The 25,680-nt window shown below is 53.0% G+C and overlaps 1 protein-coding gene across 11 annotated transcripts in view; it reads right to left on the reverse strand.

Annotated features, from left to right (window-relative positions):
• Positions 1–25,680, reverse strand: part of LINGO1 (leucine rich repeat and Ig domain containing 1) — a 209,762-nt gene that overhangs the window by 46,304 nt on the left and 137,778 nt on the right. For 10 of the 11 annotated variants that reach the window (XM_070620959.1, XM_070620981.1, XM_070621009.1 and 7 more), the window contains one exon: positions 18,876–18,961. The gene's annotated coding sequence lies outside the window, so the exon portion shown is untranslated. Of the gene's footprint in view, positions 1–18,875; positions 18,962–19,419; positions 19,562–25,680 lie in introns of those variants that run through there. The other variant, XM_070620934.1, reaches the window with a different exon arrangement.

A 25,680-nucleotide genomic window follows, 5' to 3' on the forward strand; every position in this document is an offset into this window, starting at 1 on the left:
AATGGAAGTCTCCCAGATCAATTACTGAACTAGCAGGGGGCCTGACCTGGAAAGCTGGCAGGCAGGAGAGGCTGGGGTTGGGGGACAGCCTAGGAGCAGCTGCTCATCCTGCCCAGGGGAACCAGGAGACCCCTGGTGGAGAGGAAAAGGGGTGGGGTCTGAAATGCCACCACCATCTCACATTCATCTCCTTAAAGTGGTAGAAGTCCCTGTTAGGATGAATAAGCCCTTCCTCACTCTCACTTCAGGGGGCGTTCGTTAGGCCATCCTTCTGGACAGGAGGATGTAGCACAGTTGTGTCTCTTCTCCCAGCCTTGGTCTCCCCACCTGCAGAATGGGGATCCTCGTCCCAGCTCCACTCACCCTGGAGAGTTCATTCGAGGCCCACATTAAATTGATCTTATAGACGGACTCTGGGGCATGTCCAGCCTGGAGTAGAGCCAAGGCTGTGGCCAAAGGGCCGGGTGGCTGCTCAGCCACAGGAGACTTGGAGGGGTTCAGAGACTATGGAGGACGTTACCTTTGACCCCAAAGGGGGCCTGTGTGATGACCCTCAGCACCAAGGGACTTTCTAAGCGGTGGTCTGAGATCCTGGGGGCAGGCTTCCTAGCCTGGAGAGCCACCTTCCCAGGTGCCTCATGGGAGCACTGTGAGCCCCCAGGGAGAAGCAGAGCCTCTCTTGCCCTCCCAGGGTGACCTCAAGCAAAGGCCTGACGTGGTGTGTTGTGCAAACAACTGGACTCTCTTCTCTGTACCAAGTGGGAGCTGGGATGGAGGTCTGCCTCCTGCTCCTTCATTCTCCTCCCGCCTCTCAACATTCTTCCCCTTATCTTCCTACCAGTCAGAAATTCATTTGGGTTAGTGGATTAATTAAATGATTTAATACATGTACAGTGTTAACAACAGTGCCTGACATACAGTAAAAACTGAGTGTTAGTGATTATTATTATTATTATTAATACTATTGCTATAATGCTTCTCTGTTTAAATCCAAGTACCATAGGCAGGATAAATTGTTACCAATCACTCACACCTTAGTATGAATTAGTTAAAACCCATCTTACTTTCCTGCTCACCCTGACCTAAGGTCAGCTTCTCCTGGGAGGAGGGTAAATTTGGAGCTTGTTGTAGGGGGTGCATTATAAGCAAGACCTGGGCCTCGGAGCATCAGATGTCAGGGTGATGCCCAGGTCTTCCTAGTCTGGATGGCAAAGGTGGAGAGTATGGGGTGAAAAGCCCCCAAGGGCTTGAGAAGCTGCCCCTAGTTCTCAAACCAGGTGTCTGGTCGAGAGCAGGAAAATCCAGAGAGGCAGGGATGAGACACGGATGGAAAGCGGGCAGGGCTCCAAGCTGTCTCTGAGCCTGGCCGCCTGCTCGCCACCATGCTGGGCACTGCTGGGAGAGGCTAGAGACGGGGGTGGGGTTTGGGGTGATCATGGGCAAACAGAGCGGAAACTGAAGCCCTTCAGATGGCAGATGAGTTTAATAGAAACGAGATGGGCAGAGGCTGTGATAAGAATGGCGATGCTGGGCAGAGGAGAGCTGATTCTCAAACAGGGCTGGGTGGGAAGGCCGGGGGGTCAGCTTCTCCCCTTGCCTTCAGGGGCTGGCCAGGCTGCAGGGGCCAGTACCACAGCCCCAGACTCTCCTAGAACCAAGAAGGCAGAGGAACAGAGGAGAGGTAGTGGGGCCTTTCAATTGACAAGATCCATAAGAGTGGTGGGGTGATGCTAAAGCAGGAGAGACTGTGGTGAGACTTGCAGAAGAACTTCTTGGCCAGTACAGGGAACAAACTGAGAAGTCTGGAGTCCTAAGGACAAGCATCTGCCTCTCTCTCCGAGGAGCTAGCACAAGATCTGCCTCAAGGCAGCGAGCAACGCCTCCTTGCTGAGAGTGTTCAATTGTGGGAGACCCCCTCCCCAGGAGCAGGTCTGTGTCCCCTACGGGCAAGCACTGTCCCTCCCTATCCATATGCCTTGAGAAGGCTCCCCTTTGGGCCTCAGTTTGTGTATCTATGAAATGGGGATAACGGTGCCTACTTTGCCAGGCCAGATGAGGCTCTAAATGAGACACAGTGCAGGTCACTGTCCATTCCCCAGCTGGGCCAGCAGCCCTGAGGGCAAGGCAGACACAAGCCCTTCTCTGGCCCAGGGGCTCAGACGTCCTTTGCTGGGTGAGCAGTTGGTCCCATCCTCACACCACCCCAGACCCAGACCCCCTTTCCCCACTGACTTCCCTTCCCTCTGCTCCTTTTTCCCTCCTGCCCTTCCCAGAGGGCGCTGAGCAAGCTCACCAGACACAGGCACAGGCCAGCCCTCTCCTTTCACTGGGCCTCAGTTTCCCTGTATGCACAATGGCTTTGCTGACCCAGAGGCTCTGGTAGACCCTCCAACGGCCAATGGCTCTGGGAGGGGAGAGGTTGTCTCAGATCCTGCCCCAATCTTCATGGGCCATTCCTGCCTGGCGCACTGCCCGCACTGCACCCTCCCCAGCTCTCTTTCCAGCCTGGGAGCCTGCATGGCCCTCTGAAAGGAGGCCAGAGGAGAAGCTGGGGGCCGAGGCAGGAGCCACCTCCAGCACAACTAATAACTGGGCTGACAGACTGAATTATACCTTTTCCAGCTCCTTACTCTATTGATCAGGGAGGATGTACACGTGTGTGTGTGTGTGTGTGTGCCCCTACCCCACGGGGTGCTGAGTCAGTCAGGTTAGCAGAGGGATGATGTGCGGGCAGCTCGGGTCCTCCTGGGAGGTCCAGTTGCCCCAGCTCCTGCCCAAGGGACCCCTGCATGTGGGACTACAGCTTGGCCTGGCTGGGGCTGCCCAGGGCCCTTGGTGACAAGGGGGCAGGTAACTCCTTTCCACAGGTTCTCAAGGAGGAGGCAGGCTGTCCACAAGCCTAGAAAATGTCACAGGGACCCCAGTCTGAGGGGGGAGCCCAGCCCTGCTCTGAGGTGCCACCTGAGCAGATCATGACCCTGCCCTCACCTCCACCTCTCAAACCGCAATACTCTCCACCCTTTCTTCAAGGCCTTCCCCAACCCTCTTTAACTCCCCTCACAGCCAGGCCTCAAGGTCAAGGACCAGCTCCCCTCACCAGTGTTCCCCATTCAGCCTGGGCCTGGGAGTCTCTACTCCAAAAGAGGCTGGTGAGTAAAGGGAGGCCAGCCACCCTCTCCATGGGGCTAAAAAACAATCTTGTAGCCCCTTCTAAAGCCGGATGGCCTCTGGTTCTGTATTTTAAAAGAGTGCATGAAGTGATCCTGAGCCATCCTATGCACACGTGCCCTCGCCCGTCACACACATGTACACATAGCACAGGTGTGTGCTAACACACACATTCAAGTGATACCAATATTTCAACAGCCAATCCCACATGGGATACCATACCCTATGCTTAAAAAAAGACAGGCATCCCAGAGGGCTCTGGGCCTGGAGGTTCTGGGACATGCTGAAGCCCCTGCAGGGGCAGTGGGGCCTCCTCAGGCCTGGAGGCAGGAACTGGGCTCTGGGGAAGCTGGGGACCCTGGGGTCACCCCCACCTCCACCCGAAAGCCCTTTGAGGATCCGTCTCACCTTCATAGCATCAAGTCCTGAGGTTAAGCCTGCCCCAGTGGCAGTGGGATGTCCTTCCTTAAATCTAGCTTAAGTCAAATCAATTCTCTATCCTTTCTTTCAACAGGCATTCTTAAGTAGGCACTGTGGACCCCATGGTCAAGCCCTGGTAGAAGGAACAAGAGACCTGCTGGGTCACCTGAGAACTGTGTGCTGGGCGCAGTAGGAAGGAAGTAGTTTTGGTGTCTCCCATGGGTGGAGGTAGGGCAAGGCTGCCAGGGTCCCTGGGTGACTTAAACCATGGCAATTTCCCATGATCCAGTTTCCCCAGATGAACAGGAACCCCCACCACCTCCCTCTGCCACCCAGTCCAGTGACTGTGTACCTGAGCTCACGGGGTGTGGCGGGGCTCCCACCTGGACCTGGTTCTGTCTCAGGCACCCACTCAGCTTAGCTCAGTCCCTACTCTGAGCTCCATCCTGAACTGGCAGTAATATCCTTAGCTGTTTCTCTGTCCACCTTCTCTCAGAAATCCCTTCCCACCCCTGAGGCATCCTACCCAGACCCCAGCCCCTTCCATATTGCCTGAAATTCCACCACTAGGGGTCCTCCTCTGAGTCAGGCATTCTCTGCGTGGGTTTGCTATTACATAGCCCCCAGATCTAGAGACAGGCCTCCCAAACCCCTCCTCCTGTCATCTCCCAAACCCCAGAGGAGTGGGCGAGCTTCTGTCACCCTCCACACAATCAGCAAAGTGTGGCAAAAATGACCTGGGAATCCTAAGCCTGGCCATGGGAGACACCGAGGCTCGAGCATGAGGTCACCCGGACAGGGAGGCCGAGAGGGGCCGGAGGGTAGAGCCTGGGGTCCCGCTGCAGGGCATGTCTGGCAGGCTGGGGCAGGCCTTGGCCTTTGGACCACAGTCCGAGTTTGCAACACTGACCATCTGCTGGGGAGGATGGGGAGACACCACGGAGCCTTCCCTGGGAGACTGACCCAGATTTCTCTCCCTCCCTCTCAGGCACACAGGAACAGGGAGGATGAGTGAGTGAGAGAGAGAGTGTGTATGTGTGTGTGTGTGTGTGTGTGTGTGTGTGTGCGTTTTCTCAGCCTTGGCAGGCAGAGGGGTGGGAAGGGAGGAGGCTTGCTGAGAGCTCTGGGAAATGAGAGAGAAATCCTCCCAAATCCCCTGCTCTGTCACTAATAGCTGAAATATGCTCTTGACAACAAGGTGAAAGCCCTGAATCCATGGGCCTGCCCTTGTGCCAGGAGCTGGAGCCCTAGGCCCTGACCCCACCCTCTGGCCTTCCTGACCTCTCCTTTCTAGGCAATGTCCCACAGGGCCCCGGTGCAGCCCTGGGCGTGAGCTCCCCATCGTGGGGGCTGTGTGAGGGGCAGGGGAAGGGGTCCTGCCTGTCAGGATCCCATGGCAGGCGCTTAGGGATGGATGGGGAGGGGCAAGCACAAAAAAGATTGGAGGGCCCCTCCCAGCCCCAGCTGTCCCCTTGATGCCCATGTCTACCACAGCAACTGTCCCTGGGGGCCAGACGTCAGCACCCAGGGCAGGGCTTTGTGAGGGGCAGGGCAGAGCCAGGCCCAGACCTGGCAGCAGCAGGTTCCAGAGCTCTGGCTCCGGTGGGAGGAAAAGGGCGCGTCCTGCAGGGCTTCTGGCAGTGGCCTGGGGCTCTTGTGCACATATATGGATGCAGAATTGTACTCCCAGGGACATGTTCCCTCAGACACACACATGACATACACAGAGACCTGCATGTACAACCAGAAGCAGGTGTGTATACTCGAGCATGAGCTGGTTCCCATGTGTGCACACAGGAGGACAGATGCATGCACGTGCCTGTGCACATGTGAACACAGCAGGCAGCACTTGGTTCCCTCGTGGGCTACTCTGGGCCCCATGAGGTGTGTGAGAGAAATGTTCCCCAGAGACAGGCCACCAGATGCTCAAGCTAAAGCCTTGAAAACCTTCCCATGGCAAGACTCCAGAGGAAGCCTCCTCCAATGCTGGCATTCCAGGCTCCCTGGCTGCCCTCTGCCCTTGGTGGGCCCTGCACCACCTCTGCTCCAGCCAGGCCTTCTCTGTGCCATGCATGGCAGCTGCCCAGGCTCTGCTCTGGACCCTGACGGCTGGGGGTCTCGTCGTTGGTGAGGACCCCAACATTCCACTGAAGGGCAGGAGGAACCCTATCTCACCCACTGCTCACATGTGACCCTGGGCAGAGCCCTGCCACTATAGGTCCTCAGTCTCCCTTCTGTCCCATGGGACTGACCCCACTGGAGGGGTTACTGTGAGGGCTGGAGGTGTGGCATAGGTGGATGCAGCCATGGTCATGGCCACCCTCCAGGCCAGCCACAGCACAGAGCACCTGGTTCCTGAGCCAAGGCAGCCTCCCAGCGTGGCCAGAGTATCTTTTGTCTTCACACACCCTCTCCACAGCCGACGCACCCATGGCTGCTGAGCTGCCCATGCCTCACCCTACACTGGGCAGGAAAGGAGAAGCGCTGAGCTCCCTGCAATGTGTCCTGGGCATACGACCATTTGCAGAAGTCCTTGCTTTTAGGGATTGTCCTCACAGGCCCCTCCAGTGGCCCCCAGCAGCTGCAGGAGAGAGAGGGGTGGATCTATCCTTCCAACAGCTCCCCCAGCTACTTCCACTCCATTTCTATAACCAGGCCCACCCACCTGGGTATTCTGTAATTGAACCCCTTGCCTTTTCCTGAGTCTGACCTGCTCTCAAAGACTCAGAGCCTTCACACAGGCTGTTCCCTTTGTCCTTGGTGCCCTTCTCTCTCCATCAGCCTGAAAACGCCTCCTGCTTCTTAACCAACCTGTTCAAATGTCTCCTTTTCTGTGCAGCCTTCCCCCCTCATGCCGCCCATACCCACAAGATGCTCTGGTACTGCCTTCACCGGGCGGGTTTTATCCTGCAGTGGGCTGGTCTGGCTACGCTTCTGTTCCGACTAGGCTGTGGGTTCCCCCGGGGCATGGCCAGGACCTGCTCATCTCAGCATCCTTAAGACCCTCCTTAGGGCCTGGCACCAAGCACATGGCATCTAGCAAGTGTTGAATGAACGAATGAATGAATGAAGAAATGATGTGAATATGTGGACCTCCTTGCCAAGTCCCAGCAAGAGCTGAGACATAAGCTTCGGAGCTCTCTTTCGAGGGGGGCTGCCTCTCCCTGCCTCAGGAGCCTTGCAGTCAGATGCTGGCCCCTCATTCAGCAAACACCAGCAGCGCGGCATAGGCAACGGGACGCTCCCGTCCTCTGCAAGTGAGCAGTGCTCCCGCGGGCAGCAGGCACGCATCGAGAACCCTGGAGGGGACCGTCCACGTAATGCAGAGCTCAGAGTGTGCTGCTGTCACCTCTACCTCATTTGCCAATTATGAGCACATACTGTGGGGCCAGTGCTGGGCAGGGGGCTAGGCGATCAAGGAACACACGGCCTTCCTGCTGGCCCTGGGAGTTCATGGAGGAGAAAGGCAGGAGGACGAAATGCCTTGATGGGCCAACACTGGAGGCAGAGGAGGGTAGCAGCTCAGCGGGAGGGCTTGGGAGCACACAGCCTGGTTCACGCTGGCCACCACTTAGCAGCCCTGTGATCTTGGACAGCTAACAATTTCTTCACATCTCAGTTTTCCTCATCTGTAAAATGGGGATGATAAGTGTGTTTACCACACAGGGTTGTTGTGAGGATCAAATGCTTGTAAGATGCTTTAACAGAACCTGGCACAGAATAAACACTCAAGAAACCAGAGCTGCTGCCATTATTTGTTTTATCCCTAGTTCAGAGCTGCCCTAGACTGGGCAGGCAGCAAACAGGCAGGCTGGCAGCAAGGGCAGTGGGGAGATGTCAAGAACTGAGTAATTCAACCACTCAGGAGGGTGGTTGGCTTGGCCTCCTCTGCTCAAGAGGATCCAGAGATCTGGGTGGAGGGACACTGAGGCAAGCAATACGGAGGTGGGGGGTGGAGACACTGACCGGAGAATTCCCTAAAGTGGACAGAGAAGGAGGTTCGCAGGGGTCTGGGAGTGCTAATCTTAGCCCTTCTGCTTGGAACAGTTCATGGCTGAGCAGACGTGGGCAGGGACCTCCAGGAAGGGGCTGTGCTTCCACTGGGGGAAGGGGGATGGGGGGGGTGCAGATCTGAGCGTGGCTGCACTCGAGTGGGAGAGGGCATTCTCCCAGCTTATGAAGGAGGGCATAGGGCTGAGGAGCTGCTCTCCCACCCACGGCTATCCGGGAAGGCTTGGATGGAGCTGTCCTGGGATGTGGGGGCCCTAGGGCTGAGTGCCTGCAGGCTTTCCTAGCGGTGTGGAGGCCACTCTTTAGTCCAAACCATCCTGGCAGAACAGGGAGGGGCTAGGGGCCCTGAGGTGAAGGAGGAGGCAACCTGGGAAGTGACCTGGGCTGGGAATATATGGGATGAGGATGCTCTAGTGGGCTGTGCTTATGGAGAGCAAGTGCCTGGGGGAAGAGGGGAGAGCTGTTGACCTTCAGCTCAGCCATCACGCCCTACCACTTCTCATTCTCCCTACCTAAGGCCACCCCATCAGCCTTGTCAGGGTGACATTAACAGGCTGACATTAATAAGCCGGAGGTCCTCCACTTGTCTGCCAGATCGGGCCTCAGCTATGGAAGAATTGCTAATTACAGCCGCGATCAGGAAACATCAATGATGGATATCAATATTGTTGCCTCTTGCATTCCTGCCTGTTGATTTGGAGATGAAAAGAGCTCTGGAGTCATCTCTCCTGGACAAGGTTGAATGATGACAGAGGGGAGGAGAGCTCCAGGTGGTGAAGGGAGCACCCTTCAGCTGGATTCATTCATGTAACTGAGGCCTGTTTCCTCTGGGCAGGGTTCCCTGCCCCGAGGGCCCAGGGCTGGGGCTTAGGGCAAAGGGTCCAAGTGCAGGGAGGAGGAGCCAGTGATCTTGCTCAAAGCCCTGGTTCTCCCAGTGACTTCAGGCATGTCTCTTTGCCTCTCTGGACCTCAGTTTCCTCATCTCCCAAATGGGTATGATAATTTCAGTCCTGCCTACCTTGTGCAATGTGGAGGAGTGAATACAGTGTAAATGCAGGAGCTTTACAGGCCGGAGGGGCTGGGTGGGCAGCTGAGGGGCTGGGGGCACCGACAAAGGCACAAACACATCCCAGCTCGATAAACTCCCAGAAGAAAATATGCTCCCCTGGCCCCTCGTCAAGCACTCAAAACTTGGTGGAAATCAAACCAACACTAAAGCCAGAGAGAAGAGAAGCAAAGCTTGGCTCAGGTGTGCGGCAGGCCCACTGCCATCTGGTGTCCCTGAGCCTGTGAAGATTTCAAGGCTTTCAACTCAAACCCCAAACCCTGTGTGCCATGCCAGGCACAGGCGGAGCTCACCCAAAGGGTGGCCTTTCACCCACCGAGAGGCCACCCACCCAGATTCAGAGAACAGGGCACAGTGGAGAAGCACCTTCTGAGACAACCCAGACAGCCACATGAGATGCAGTATACACGCCAGGATGTATTACAGACACAGACACACGTAAACACGCACACTCAGAACACACACATGGCCAAGTTCATATGAATGTGCACAGGCTAGAAACAGGCAAACACACACACACATGCACGCACCCACACACACAGAATCTTAGGCCCAGAGCCATGGTTCTTCCCAGCCCATGGAAACCTCTCCCTGTTGAGAAGGAAATAAAAAGCCCCATGTGGCCTTCCAGGCACACAAGGCCTCTAAGCTGTGGCCAAGCCAAGCAGCAAGAGATTAGGTGGCTGGGAAGTGAAGCCCAGCGTGGCCTGAATATTTCACGGGAGATTTTGCTTCACAGAAAATCCCTCCTTCGCCTCCACGCATGTCAGGGTGTAATTACCCATTAGGTAGCAGAGCAGAAACCTGGGAGGATATGCTTGCAGTTCCAGGCCTGGGGCCCTGGCTCTGCCTCTACCACAGGCCTGGTCCAGCCTGGAGTGGCCCATACAACCTCTCACCTGCCCTGGAGGAAAGGAACATCAGACGCCACTTTGGGACATGGAGTGTCCTGGCTCAGGGTCCCCTTTGCCCTAGGTCCTTGGACTCTGCCCCCAGCTAAGGAAGGGCCAAAGTCTCCCATCCTTTTGCCCCCCACTGCCCACTTCGCTCTTTCTGCACGAGCTTAAGACCACTGGTTGATCTCACTCCCTCATCTTCTGCTTCTCCTCTCCAGCCCATCAAGCTGTCTGCAGTTCTCTGAGCAAATGACAGAGAAGACCGAGGCGGAGAGAAGACAGAGAGAAGTAAGCACTGGAGGAAGGGAAAGAGGGCATCTCAGCTGGTCCCTGGAGCACCCCCCAGGGCTCACCCACCAGGGTAGAGAAAGGTGAGGGTGTTTCACACCTCCCTGCTTTTGTCTCCCGCCAGGAACAGTCTCCCTCACTCCTTTTGCCCTAGAAAATGTCTACTCAGCCTTAGCTAAGTTCAGGTGGGATCTCCTCCAGGAAGCCCTCCAGGACCCCTCCCAGAGTCAGGAGACTTCTCTGGCTCCCACAGCCCCTATATTTCCCTCCATCACTGTTCTAAAATCAAGGGCTGAAAACTTAGATGCCTACAGGGGCCAGGGAAGAAATGACAGTGAGCGAAGGGGAGCAAGTAAAGCAGTCAGGAGTGGACAGGACTTGGGCAATGGAGAGCACATGGCTGTCTAAGGCATTAACAGCAAGTCACTTTACAGCCCAGCAATCTCTTGCGATAGACCCCAGAGAATGGAAAACACATGTTCCCACAAAGACCACTACACAAATGTTCATAGCAGCATCATTCATAATTGTCAAAAAGTGGAAACAATCCAAATGTCCATGAGTGAATGGATAAACAAAATGCAGTATATCTATAAAATAGAATATTACAGGACCACAAAAAAGAACAAAGTACTAAAACATGCTACAACACAGATGAACCCTGAAAACATTACACTAAGTGAAAGAAGCCAGACACTCAAGGCCACATACTGCATAATTCCATTTATAAGAATATCCAGAGTAGGCATAACCAAAGAGACAAAAAGTGGATTAGTGGTTGCCAGGGCCTGGGGGATGGGGAGGGGGGCAGTGACTGCTACTGGGTGTAGGGTTTCCTTTTGGACTAATGAAAATGTTCTGGAATTAGACAGTGATGGTGGTGTACAATCTTGGGAATATACTAAAAAAACACTGCATTATGCACTTTAAAATTATGAATTTTATGGCTTTTAAATTATATCTCAGTTAAAAAGAACAAATTCTTTAAAATGGAACTAAACACATCCACAAGCCACATCCTGGGCTGGGGCCTCAAATTTTCAACTTCTAGTTTACACATCTGATTCTGTCACAAGAGTGGAGGGTGGGTCCTGTCTGAGGCCCCTCCATGGTCTCAGAGCTGGCACCCCAGTGACCACAGCAACACATGAACCCAGGCCACATTTCATGTTCTGCAAAACCTCCCTCAGACAGCTTTGGTCCAGAGTCACAGCCTCTGCCGCAGGTGAGGCCACTGAGACCCAGGTTCAGGGTCGCCTGCCCTAAGGTCACATGGCAAGCTAGAGGCAGAACTGGGATGAGAAGCTAGGTCTCCCAACTCAGTACAGCACAACCCAGGGCAGCAGGTGACCAGCCTCTGGGGGGCTGAGGAAGGTGGACACAAAAGGGCAGGCAGCTCTGCCATTGCTTCTCGCCTCAAGGCCCCCAGATTCCAGGCCACCTGCTAGATGTGACCTCAATCCCCTTTGGGGCCCTGAAGGCAGCTCAGCCACAGCAGTGAAGCGCATGCCCCTCAGTCTTTCTTCAGCGCACCCCCAGGGAGCCCACAGTGGTTTCTCACAACCCCTGGGCATGGCTGGCACCATGACCTAGATCCCCAGTTTCTCAGAGGCCCAGCACAGCTTGACGACACTCTGGGCTGACCAGGGCCAGAGGCCAAGCCTCAGGTACACAGCGGTTTTCAGGTAGCGTGACCAACCATCCTGGGACTGAGACGTGCTAAAACTGGGACAGTCCTGGGTAAAACGGGACAGTTGGCCACCATACCTGGGAGGGCCTGCCCCCTCGCTCTGCCCTAGTGGGTGAGTCACAGAGGGAGGGGGCTCCTCTCCTGAGAGGCCTTCTCTCCCCTGCTCTCGTGCTTATATTCTGTCTGTCAGCCATCCTTCCTCCCAGAACCTTCCATCAGCAGAAAGGAATCCTCTCTTTCAGCTTCCTTAGGTCCCTCAAGGACAGTAGGTTTCCAGAACCAGCCCTGTGAGCCCCCATGTTTGTGGATACCCCGGGGGCCACCAGGCAGAGGGGTCAGAGCATGGAGGGGCTGCAGGGCGAGGCCCTTCACTCCTCCTTCAGCCGCAGCCTCCCCACAGACCATCAGCTCCCTGAGGGCAGGACACCAGTTTCTGTCTGGTTCGCAGCTACGCCTCTGGCTCTAGAAGAGCTGGCGCCCAGGAAATATTTGCTAAATGAATGACTGCGTCTACTTTCCATCTAGGCTTCCCAGAGGTTTGAACTGCTAACAAAATAAAAGAGTTTGGAAACCACTGACCTCGGGAATAAATTCTGAAGTCTTCAGCAGGTCATGGAAGCCTCTTCCTTCTGGCCCCTCATACCTCCTAGCCAGCCCCCTGGGGCCCCAGCACCTCCCGAGACTCCCAGCCTTTGCTCACTTCAGTCCCTTTCCTGGAGTGCTCTCTCAGGCCTGTTCCCAGGCACCAAGCTCATTCCTCCCAACCTGGCAGTCTCACTTCATCACTACCTTCCCCCTCCCACGGGGCTCTCTCCCCAGGTGGGCCCTTGCAGCACCTTCAGGTGTGCAGGTAAGAATGAGGGAGGAGCAGGAAGTGTGCCTGACTACAGGTTATGCAGGACCTGGGCCAGCCTTGAGCTGGAAGGGTGCCTGGGTGTCTCAGGGTCTGACTGCCAGCAACTGGGTGCAAGGCCAGGGTTGGCTGGCAGGAGTGGGAAAGGGAGTAGGAGAGGATGAGGAGGAGAGGAGAGGAGGGAAAAGATAGTGGAGAGGAGAGGAAGAGGAGCTGCTCCCAGCCCCAGGGTCCCAGGAAGGCTAAGCCAGAGTCTGACACAGTGATGAAGGCAGTTGGTCAACCTGTCACCTTTAGACACAGGATGACCCCCAAAGATGAAGATCAGTCCCCACCTGAGCTGAGGAAAGTGAGGGGAAGGAAGCCCCTCTGGGAGAGAAATCCCAAATTTAGACAAGCAGTCACATCACCTTTCTATTCCCCCTGCCCCCATGTACCAGTGGGGCCTCTTGCTACATCTTCATTTAGCTTAAGGAGTTACTCACCCGGATGACCTCCAGGGCCAGACCCTCCTGACCCTGCTCACACATTGAGCCCTGATCCTTGTCCTGTACTAAGCCCTGAACCTGTTCATACACTGAGCCCCGACCCTGCTCACACACTGAACCCCGACCCTGCTCACACACTGAGTCCCGACCCTGCTCACACACTGAGTCCCCGACACTGCTCACACTCTGAACCCCGACCCTGCTCACACACTGAGCCCCGACCCTCCTCTCACACTGAGTCCTGACCTGGGAGGGTAGACTGGCCCTCAAAGAACTAGAGGAGGTTCCAGACACCTCAGCCCCTCTCCTCCTACTGCAACTCAGGGCTGGATGACAGATTTGGTCTGTGGGTGTCAGAGATGGGTCCCAGCTCTGAGTGACTGCTGGCAGCTGGTGCCCAAGGTGGCTCATGCGTGGCCAATTTCCTGACCTTCTGGAGACCGAGACCAAGTGTATGACAAGCCTCCTCTGGTACCACAACACAGCAGGTGTCTAATAGATGCCAGCTTCTCTCTGAGCCCCAGTCTTAGGTTTCCACAGAGAAGTGGCCACTCTCCTTCCTGGCTCTGCAGCACTTGCTCCCTCTGTTCTGTCCCCCCTCCCCTTCCCACATGGATCCAGCTCCACCTCTCTCTCTTTCTCATGCCCAGGAAAAAGCTTGAATTGCGGAGACCTGCCCCCTTCCCTACTTCTGGCCTTTCCCAGCCCAGATACACATCACACCCGGCCCCATTCAGTGTCCTCAGCTGGCTGTCAGCTAATCCCTTCAGAAGTGTTAACTGATAATTAAGATGTTAGCTGTAAACTTAACGTGTGATTCCCTGCCAGGAGTATTTTGGTTTTAACAGATTGCTCTTGGAAATAGGAAAACCTTCAAGACCCAGCCAAATGGCAGGCAGGCATGTAGTGTGGGGTTTGGGGATATTTGGTGCCTGGAGCCCTTCCAGCCTTCCGGGAAACCCCCCTCTCACCTCCTCCTTGACCAGGATGGACAGAACGCAGCTGTGGGAGCCAAGAGAGCTGCCTTCCTGTCCAAGCTCCACCTCCTAAGAGTTGATGCCATTGGACATGTGACAAAACCTCAGTTTCCTCATCTGCAAATGGGGATATAGAATAGCAACCTTGCAGAGCTGTGACGGTACCTAGGAGGCCCTCAATGCTTGAGAACTCCCATCGCCCTAACTTCCCTTTGCCTCTTCCCTCATTGAAGGTAACGTGTCGGCTTCCACTCCTGCACCTCCTCACACTCCATCCAATCAGTCACCAAGTCTATCCGTTCTCTTGACTTCCTAAGCTCTCCCCAGGCAAAGATCAATGGAATCGAACAGCAAGGCCTGGACAGACATGAGACTATGGGGACATTTGCAGATGATAGGATTCGAGCTTCAGAGCATCCAGGAAAGGACAGTTTACTCAATAAGCAATGTCCAAACAACTGGCTAGTCATTTGGGGAAAAACCACTTAGATCCCTACCTCAAACGACACACAGAAAAAACATTCCAGGTGAACCAGAGATTTAAATATCTCTAAATATCATAAACAACTAGAAAACAATGAAAGACAACATTATCAAAACTTTGCAGTGAGTAAGGCCAGAAACTCTAAAGGAAAAGAGTAACAGACTTGATCACAGGACAATTTAAATTTTTAAGGGGTTAAAAAAACCCCATAAACTTAAATAGCAAAAAAGCACCACAAAGCTGTGAAAAAATATTTGCAACATAAGACAAATAAAGGGTTAAATCCCTTACAAGTCAATAAGATGCATTTCACACACACCCGCATCACTGAAACCAAGGTCGCTTGTGACCTCCCCACAGCTAATGCATGATCAGTGCTCCGTCTGCACCTTACTCGACCTCATGCTTGAAACACGTCCTTGGCTTCCAGAACATCATACCTGCCTAGTTCCCCCATACCTCACCGGTGCTCCTTCTCAGTCACCTTTTCCGTTTCTCCTCAACTCCACAACTTCTAACTGAAGGAGGCTCCAGGCCTGGCTCTTTGGTCCTTTTTCTCTTTTCTATTTATACTCACTCTCTTGACGGCTTCATCCAATCTAACGGCTTTAAACACCGTCTTTATGCTGATGACCCCAGCCTAGACCTTTCCGCTAAACTCCAGCCTCATATATCCAACTGTCAACTCCACATTCCCACTTAGATGTCTACTAGCACCTCACACCTCACATACCCACAGCCAGGGCCGGCTCACAGGTGTGCCACCCGGGCGTTTGCACAGGCCCCACTCTCAGAAGGGCCCCAGGCTTGGTTTAATGCTCTATTGTCACCACTTTGAAATTTTTAATAATTTTTTTAAACAAAGGGCCACCCCTTTTCCTCTCGCTCTGGCCCCACACATTATGTAGCCTGTCCTGGCCACAGTTGAGTCCCTCCTCTCCCCTACACCAAACCCACTCCTCCCCATTTTCTTTTTTTTCTTTTTTTCAGATTGGCACCTGAGCTAACAACTGTTGCCAATCTTTTTTTTTCTGCTTTATTTTCTCCCCAAATCCCCCCAGTACACAGCTGTATATTTTAGTTGTGGGTCCTCTAGTTGTGGCATGTGGGACACCACCTCAGCATGGCCTAACAAGCAGTGCCATGCCCACGCCCAGGACCTGAACCGGCGAAACCCTGGGCCACTGCAGCGGAGCGTGAAAACTTAACTACTCGGCCATGGGGTGGGCCCCTCCTCCCTACTTTCTGCCCCATCTCTGTTGATGGCAGCCCTGCCCTTCTAGCTACTTGGGGCAAAATCTTTGGAGTCATTGTTATGGACTAAATGTCCCCCCCAAAATGTATGTATTGAAGCCCTAACACTCAGTGTGACGGTATTTGGAGATGGGGCCTTTGGGAAGTAATTAGGGTTAGATGAGGTCATGAGGGTGGGCCCTCATGATGGGATTAGTGACTTTATAAGAAGAGGAAGAGACACCAGAACTCTCTTTCTGTGTGCCCACAAAGAAGAGGTCTTGTGAGCGCACAGCAAGATGGCAGCCATCTGCAAGGCACACAGGGGGTCCTCGCCAAGAACTGAGTCTGCCAGCACCTTGATCTTGGGCTTTCTAGTCTCCAGAAGTGTGAGAAATAAGTGTGTGTTGTTTAATCCACCCAGCCTATGGGATTTGCTTATGGCAGCCCAAGATGACTAAGACAATGATCCTTGGCTCCCTCTCTCTCATACACACCACCCCATCCAGTCTGTCAGCAAATCCTATGGCTGTACCATTAACATGCACCCAGAATCTGTCCACGTCTCCCCACCTCCACCAAGACCCCCTGGGCCAAGCTGCCGCCACCTCTACCCTGGATTGCTGCAATAGCTTACTGATGGATCTCCCTGCTTCCACCCTGGCCCCTTCACAGCAGCCAGAGTGATCAGCTTAAAATGAAATTCAGATCTTGTCACGTCACTATTCAGAACCTTCCATGGCTTCCTTCTTCATTCTGAGTAAAAGCCAAGTCCTTAGGGTGGCCCACAAGGCTCTGCGTGATCTGGCTCTTTATCCCTCTCTGCATGCACTTCCGACTCCCTCCCTCACTCACCCTGTTCCAGCCACACCGGCCCTCTCACTGAGTCCTGAACAGGCCAAGCCTGCTGCTGACTCATGGTCCCAGACATCCACTTGACTTACTCTCTCGCTTCCTACAGGTCTTTACTCCAACACCACCTCTCAGGGAGGCCTCCTGACTGTCATGTTCAGGTTGCCCAACACCTCCCATTGCCTCCCCTGCTTTATTTTTTTCTCCTTAGCACTTAACCCGTGATACACATGCTATATTCCACTTATTTCTCTGTTTTTCCTCAGTTGTCTCTCCTCCACTACAGCATAATTTCCACGGAGCAGGTATTTTTTGTCAGTTTTGCCCACTCTGAGGCCCCTAATCAAAACATGCTCAACACACATAGGTGCTCAATAAATGCATACTGAACGAATGGACAGATGAACAGGAGAATGAGCCGAGGACGTGACGTGAACAGGCAGTTCATAAATGAAGAAACAGAAGTGCCCAAGAAACCTACACAAATATGCTGCACCTCATTAGTGAACAAAAAAATGTACAATAAACCAGTTTCCCTATCAGATTAGCAGGGACTTAAGTGATTGACATGCTCCTGGTCAGCAAGGTGAGGGGACGAGGCCCCTTGTGCACGGTAAGTCGGCACAACCTTTCGGAGGATGATCTGGCCAGACAGATCAAATCTTGCAGTGCGCATGCCCTTTGACCCAGGCAGTCCCCTTCTGGAAACATTCCTGAAGGACCTATAACACAAGTGCACACAGATGTACGAACCAGGAGGTGCCTTAAGTGAGGTTTATAAATAGCCAAACACCGGAAACAATCTAAATAGACACCGACAGAAGTGACAATTGATACATAATTTACAGACCATCCACTAATAGGCATAAAGGATAAGGAAGAGCTCTGGAATAATGTACACAATATATTGTTGAGAGAAAAATCAAGTGACTGAGCAGTATAACTAGTATGATCCCATGTTTGTTCTTTTAAAATAAGTTTATAAGTGCACAGAAAAAAGTCTGGAAGGCTATATATGGAACTAGTTAGCAGCAGTTAGCCCTGGGGAGGAAGAGATTATGGGAAAGGCTTGAACTGCATGCTTTAAATACTTCTAGACACTTAGATAGATAAACAGATACAGAACATATTAACTTAATAATCAGAAAAATGACTTCACTTACGGAGAAAACACTTCCCATGTCTCCTCAATGTTGAAAGATGCAGAAATAGGGCATTCCAAGGCTTCATTATCAGGCCTTGCCCCATCCCTACTACCCCTACCCACCTCCAACCCCGCACCCCCAGCACTCTGGGTTCCAAGCTCATGAAACAAATTTCTATTCCTGGTCCCTTTCATAGCTCCATGCCTGTCTCACAGCCCTGTTCACGGGCACAAATGCCCAGCCGACCCCGCCCCATGACCTCCTCAACCTGGACTCTGTTGTAGGAGAGCCAGAGAGGGAAAGACGAGGACCCTAGAGTGCTCTCAGAGCCAGGCCTGCGGCCCCAGCCTCCAGTGGGAACCCCAGGTCTCTGCCCCATGGACAGCGCGCAGGACCTGGGAGATCAGGAAATGCCAATGATTGTGACCTGAGCAGGCTCGACCACCCCTGGCTTGAGGACACCCGCCCTAGGCACTGGAGGCAGCTGATCTGAGGGGTCCACGGCAGGTCCAGCAGGGAGGACTGGTCAGAGGAGGAGGGAGAGTGGGGCTTCGGCCCCACTAGGGTTGCCAGATTTAGCAAATAAAATTGCAAATCATGCAGTATTTGGGACATACTTATGCCAAAACACGATTTGTTGTCTGTCTGAAGTTCTGGTATTCTTTTCTGGCAAGCCCAGCCCTCAGCTCATCTCAGTCTTTGGGGGAACTGGGCCCCAAGCCCAAAGCCTCCACCTGGGGCGCGCAGGAGCAGCAGAGAGTGCCTGCTCCCAGGCCCAATGAGGCGAAAGAAGTGAGCCCCGGTGCGGAGCACCTCTGCTCTGGGGCAGTCCGCCAGTGAGCTGGGGCCTTCCAGAGTAAGACCACACATGAGGCGTTTACAGTGACGCCGGCAGGGAAAGGCCAGAGTGTCAGCAAGGAGAGTGGAACTGAGATGCAAACCCTCCCCAGAGCCAAAGAACTTGGCAGGTGTGTGCAGCGAAAGGATCCTGCACAAACCACAGACAGTGAACACGTGAGGGCTACGCTGGGGCTGGAGGAGTGATATGTAGGGGGCCTCTCAGTGCCCCAGGCATGCGGCTTGGGGACAAAGGATCGCTGCCTGGTAGCCGGTCTCTGGACGTCCGGGCACTCCTCCCCAGCAGGCCCTGCCAATGGCTGGAGCCTTCCGACCCCCGCTGTGCCCCACACCACTGTCCCTGGCAGGGGCTCATTCACCCAGGGCCACCCTGGTCCTCGCACCCAGAGCCCTCTAACCGGCGCAGAGGCATGAGGCAGGGTGAGCCTGCCTCACGTTCTCCCTACCTGAGTCAGACGGCGCCGGGAGGCAAACAGACGGGCCTCTGGGGGCCCTGGGAGTGGCAGCCTGTCCGTTGCGGTCCCAGCATGCACTATGGGGAAAGAACAGGAAGATTAGTACAGGCAAAGATGCAGCTTCTGCTACCTGGGGTGGGCTCAGGTCAGCACGAGTTCCCCACGGCAGATCCCAATCCCCCAGCGCAGTGGTCAGTGCGCCCTCCCCTCTCAGGGATGGGCCTCTTGGCACCAGACGCTCTACTGTCTCCCAGCCCCCTTAAGTGGCCAGCCCTGGACTGATCACAACTCCAGGAACATAAACTTCCCAGCCCACCATTCAAGGCCCTGTCCAAGCCCCTTCCTTCCTCTGTCTCACATTGTCTCACACTGTCCTCCATAGGTCAGGCTCACCTCTGGAAGTTTTGTTGACACCATGTGCACACACAGACACGCACACACAAATGGCAGCTCCATTCCGTTCTCTCTGAGGTTCCCACTGCTACCCACCAAGTCTGTCCCCTGCCTCCTGGAAGCTTCACTTACAGGTCCTTACCTCCAGCACCTTCAACCCAGGATGTCTGGCTTCTGCCCCAACACCACCGGCAATATCCTCTGCAAGGTCCCAAAGGACCCCACCTGCTGTCCCAGTCCTCCGGCCCCAGCCTGCCGGGTCTCTGGCTGGCTGACCACTTCCTCCTGTAGGAGGCTCCCTGATCCATCCTGCTCGTTTTCATCACACCCCTCCATTACTCCTACACACGATCACAGCTGCTGTTTCCTGTCCTCCCTTCCTCTCTCCTCCCTGGGCCATCTCAGCCACACCAGTTTTTCAATCACCCTCTACGTATGCCCCCAGTGGTGCCCATCCTGCCCAGAGGAGAGTCAAAGCCCTTGCCTGTTTCCCACTCTCTCCTCCTCCCTCACCACGCTCCAGCCACGTGGGCCTTGCTGCTGTTCTCTCTGCCTGGCACACCTTCCTCCAGGTCCCCACAGGCCTGGCTCCTTCTCCTCAGCCAGGTTCAGCTCAAGGCACGTCCTCAGAAAGCCTTCCCTGACCAGTGTGTTCAGGAGCCCCTCCTTACCCATGTCACCTACCCTGACCGACTGACTTGTAATTTGGTTTTCCCCGTCTCAACAAACCCACAGCAAGCTTTTTTCCAGTCAGGTTTGAGGTATAATTTATCTACGCTTTTTCGTGCACAGTCCTATGAGTTTTGACAGCTGCATACAGCTGCGTAACCACTACCACAGTCAAGATAGAGAACAATTCTATCACCCTAAAAAATCTCCACGTGCTGTCCCTTTATAGTCAAGTGCCCCCACCCTGTGCCCCTAACAACCACTGATCTGTTTTCTGTCCCTGTAGCTTTGCCTTTTCCGAATGTCATACAAATGGAATCATCTACATGGAGCCTTTTGAGTCTGGCTTTGTTCCCTTAGCATATAGTGCATTTGAGATTTATCTGTGTTGTTTCTCGTATCAGAATTTCATTCTTTTTTTACTGCTGAATAGTATTCAATTGTTTATCCATTCACCAGCTGAAGGACATTTGGGTTGTTTCCAGTTTTTGGAGATTCAGAATAAAGCCACTATAAATATTCACATACAGGTTTTTGCGTGAATATAAGCTGTTATTTCTCTTGGATAAATATCTAGCAGTAGAATTGCTGGGTTATATGGTAAACATATTTTTAGCTTTTATAAGAAACTGCCAAACTGTTTTCCAAAGTGGCTGTACCATTTTACACTCCCACTGGAAACATATGAGAGTTCCAGTTGCTCTGTATCCTCACCAGCACTTGGTATTGTCAATTTCGTAAAAGTCAATTTAATAGATATGCAGTGGTATCTCATTGTGGTTTTAATTTGCATTTCCCTACTGACGAATGATGACAAGCAATTTCCCACGTGCCTGATTTATTGTTTTAGTACCATCACTATTTGAAATTATCTTCTCAATTATTTATCTGCTTATTTTCCATAACCCCCACGCATCTAGCACAGTATCTGGTACTAGATGATGGTGGTGGTGGTGGTGGTGGTGGTGGTGGTGACAGCTGACATTTACAGAGCCCTTATCATGTGCCAGCACTGTGCTGAGTGCTTTATAATCATTAACTCATTTAATCCTCACAACCACCCTAAGAGAGATAGGTGCTGTCAATATCCCCATTTTTTTTTTTAAAGATTGGCACCTGAGCCAATATCTGTTGCCAATCTTTCTTTTTCCTTCTTCTCCCCAAAGATCCCCAGTACATAGTTGTATATTCTAGTTGTAGGTCCTTCTGGTTCTGCTATGTGGGATACCACCTCAGCATGGCTTGATGAGTGGCACCACGTCTGCACCCAGGATCCGAACTGGCGAAACCCTGGGCTGCTGAAGCAGAGTGCGCAAACTTAACTACTCAGCCACGGGGCCGGCCCCAACATCCCCATTTTAAACAAGAGACAACTGAGGCAGAGAGAAGTAACTAGCCCAGAGTCACACAGTGAATAAGGGGCAGAGCCACACTTAAGTCCCAGGTGTTCTGGAGTCAGAGTCTGAGTCATAATCAGTACATTACACAGCCCGTAGCAGCCACATTGGCTGAAGGAGTGAAAGTGTAGAAGAAAGCCAACAACTTCCAGCTCTCTCTCTCCCAGTGAGGGTGCTCTCGGCTTGAGGCCATGATGTCCAGGGTGCCATAAACCAAATGTCCAGAATTCATTTGTTGAAACCTCATCCCCAGAGTGATGGTATTTAGAGGTGGAGCTTTGGGGAGGAGCTTAGGTCATGAGGGTAGAGCCCTCATGAATGGGATTAGTGCCCTTATAGAAGAGACCCCAGAGAGATCCCTCACCCCTTGCGCCATGTGAGGACACCTTAAAAAGATGGCCATCTGTGAACTAGGAAGTGAGCTCTCTCCAGACACTGACCTGCCAGTGCCTTGATCTTGGACTTAGTCTCAGAACTGTGAGAAATAAACTTCTTTGTTTATAAGACACCTAGTCTATGGTATTTTGTCATAGCATCCTAAATAGACTAAGATCCAGCTGCTTCTGGATGTCGCCTCTTGGATTTTCTCCCTCCAAAACGGAACGCATCTTCATTCTCAATCCTGCTTCTCTTCCTGAGAAGTTCATTTTATGGGATGGTGTTAGTATTGAAAGTGATCAGTGGGGGTTACAGGGGAGAGGCTGAGTTGAGCCTGGTGGCAGAGGACCTGGGCCTGCCGTGGAGCTCGTTTACCCACAGCTTTTCCCGGCAGGCCCTCCCAGGCACTCTGGGCCTCCCAGGATCTGCCACCCTGACCAGGTGGAGAGAACGAACAGGAAGTCACGGCCTTGGAAATTCTGAGACCTTTGCTCTGAGAGTGGTCACACAACACCCTTTGAACAGAGATTTTACTGCTCACTGAATGTCTGGGCACATTTTCTCCGTGTCCCTCCCCCACACCCCAGCACAATGCCCCCCTCATTTCCTCAGCCCCCTTACAGTTAATTGAGGCCATATTAGAAATCTTGGCCAATGAGCTGTGAACACAAGTGATGTGTCTCATTGTTGGGCCAAAGCATTGAAGAGCCAGTGTGTGGCTCCCCCATTTTCTCTTCTTCGTCACAGTGACTGAAGAAGGCCATGTGTTCCAGATGTGGCAGCTGGAAGATGGTGGAGCTTCTGTCAGCCTGGATCCCTGTGTGACTGTATGGACCACAGCCCACCACCCTTCCCACTTCCCACATTGGACATGTAATGTGAGGTCACATGGTAAAGGAAGAAAGAAGAAGGGAACCTTTGTTGCATTAAATCACCAAGAATTCAGAGAGAACTTGGTGCAGCACAACCTTGCCTACCCTACTACTGCCCACACTTGAGGGCACATGACCTTGCTATATTTGGTTTGAGAATTGGTTTGGGTGAGAGAACTCAGCTCCATTTGAGAGCCCCTAAATAACTCAGATTTCAGTGGGGGATAGAATCATCTCACTCTCCATGTTGAAGTGTTCCCTACTCACAAGGAAAAGGGGGCAGTTCCATGCCCTGCAGCGGGATCCACCAGCAGCAGTATCTCCACCTGGAGAAGGGAGGTGTGAGCCAAGGCAGTGGTAGCATCTCCATGACAGTTGGGGCCTTGGCCTACATTCAAGGGCTTGAACTTGACTTTAGAACAAAGGCTGGGGTGTCTTCAGAGCTTTATCCCTGACTCAGGACAGGGACCAGCTCTCAGAAAGGCCCTAGGGCCCCCAACTTGTCTGCCCTGGCTGAATAACTAGGAGTGGGGGTGGGGGGAGGAAAACTCTGACAGACCTTGGAGTTGCAAATGACAACGAGCTACAAGCTAATTGTAGGCTTATATTTTGAACTTATTGGCTCTGCACTTTGGCAATCATCTCCTTAAATGCTGTGTGCACCTATGGGACAACACAGGGAATAGGGAGCAGAGGCAGCCCCTCAAGATAAGAATGGGCACTGGCAGGTGACTTGAGGGGAAAGCCCTTAGTGTCTATAAATGCATAGCCCCCAGAAAAACGGGTGCAATACAGCTTCTTTGAAGCCATTAGAAAGACTTTTCTATTGTGAGGGCAAATTTAAGAAGCTTCTGCATACTGGATGTGCTGGATGCAGGTGTCAGTGCTTTTCTATGTGCACACAAAAGCTTGTCTGATTTTGTGCTTGAGCCCGGGTAGCTGGAAGCTATGGCATGCCCAGCACCCTGCAGGGGTACTGTGGCATGCTAAGGGAGGGGGCTTGGGCCAGAGGTAGGAGCGGGGTTGTTTAAAGTGAAGAAGCCCCTAGGACAAAGGCAGGCTTGGTGGGACCAGAGCTTCCAAAAGAGCAGTCGTAAAGAATCCTCTCTCGGAGGCTTTGGGGTGGGCGGCCTGCAACTGGGTGTAGCTGTTCCCTGGGAAGGATTGAAGTGAGTTCTGCCATCCTTTTGGTTAAGAATAAAAGGGTGTGACTGACACAGTGCACCTGAGAACAAAATCCTACCAAGACGCAGGCAATAACCACTCCACTCTTTTCCACGAGGACTGATTTACTCGGGAGTTAATTGCGATGAGGAGAAATCCGTAACGGTAAGTTTGGTGATTTCGGTGCGATTTTTGGCACGGGAAAAAATTTAAATTGGGTGTAGACCTGAGGTTTTAACTCAGTTTGGACACCTTGCATCTGCACTCATGACCACAAGATTTGCTTAGACATGCTCGTGGTAAGGAACCATGCCCAGAATTTGCTCTGCTGTCTGCTTTTGTTTCCTATGGGCAAGTTTCCCAGCCACCGATGCTGAGAATTCCTTGTCCTGGGGTCAGGGACCCAGTGATGGTTCGTGGCTAGAGCAGGGAGTTCGCCGGGCTGGGGTCAGCTTGGACCCCACGCTCAGAAGGACACCTGAGCATCCCTAATCAGGGAGGAAGGAGTTCAGGTTTGGATGTTATGGTCTGGTTCTCAGACGCCTGGGCAATGTTGGGATGAAGGCACCAGCTCATGGAAAATGCCTGACTAGAACTGCTTGGGGAAGGATTTCCTGAGCGCAACATGAATCATTTTCCCTTGAATGGTTTTTGTTGACTGACTAGGCTCTAATTCACTGTCTGCCAAGGGTTTAGAGGCTGAAAACAGAGGACAAAGGTTCAAAGGCAAATGTTGGAAGAAGTTCCCATGGGGAATTGAGGAAGAGCTGGCGCAGGAGTGAGGTGACAGATGGAGGGAGGAGAAAGTAAAGGGTGTAGACACTGAGGTGACTGGTAAGCTCTGTCACCATCCTTGTCATCACCATCATCGTGGACAGCATCCAGTGAGCTCTCAGGGGGCTGAGCACTTCACACACCCTGACACACTCAGTTCCCACCCACCCCCTGTGCGGTGGGTACTGTTACTGTCTCCATTTGCAGGGTGGAGAAACTGGGGCACAGGGAGGTGGAGTAACTTGCCTTATAAGGAATGGGGCTGCATTTCAGACCCAGGTGGTCTGGCTCCACACTATCCTGAGTGCCTGATGAAACTGGGTCGGTCAAGTTAGAAATGAATGAAAGGCTCCTCAATGCCATTGGTGGGAATTCTTTCTGTGGGTGGTCAGATCTAAGCTGGCAAAAACAACTCTCTTTCTGTCACTTCCTAGTTCTGTGACATTGAGCAAGTTACTAACTTCTCTGAGTCTGGTTCCTTACCTGTAAAACATACTTCATGTGGTAGTAGAGATTACAGAGCATGTGCGAGTGTGTATGTGCAAGTGTGTGTGGTGCCTTGTACAGTACTCAGCAGAGAACAGAAACTCCACAAAAAGTAGACACCTTCCCCCTAACCATGGAGTCGCAGCACAGATGTGCCACTCTCCAGAACTTCTAAGCACGTGCATGTGTGTGCATCTATGTGCTCAGATGTACAGTGTCCCTGCCAAGGTAAGCATTCCCTGCACCCGCGTGCATTTCCCTGCCTCGTCCTGCCCCAGCTCAGGGTGGTGGTGGGTGAGCCACGCAGTCCCCCAGCCAAACACCCAAGCAGCCTTCCAGGGCCCTTCCTCTTTCCCTCCTCACCCTCACATCCTATCTCCATGGGCAGCCAACTCCTGAGTGTTTCTCAAACTCACCTTCTCCCCAGTTCTCCCCCCACCCACTCCACACAAAGGTCTCAGCGGCTTTCTGCCCCCTGGCTCACAGTCCCTGCTCCACCTGCCCTCCACACAGTGGCAATCAGCACGACCTTTCCCAGCCACAAACTGACCACATCCCCACTCCACTTAAAACCCTTCCAGGAAGCCTGGCCAAGCAAGACGTGCAACTCAGAAGCCCTGAGGAGAAGTATGGCAGATTTGACGGAATAAAGATCTAAAGCTT

This window comes from Equus przewalskii, chromosome 1 (genome assembly GCF_037783145.1).
Source record: "Equus przewalskii isolate Varuska chromosome 1, EquPr2, whole genome shotgun sequence".
NCBI lineage: Eukaryota > Metazoa > Chordata > Mammalia > Perissodactyla > Equidae > Equus > Equus przewalskii.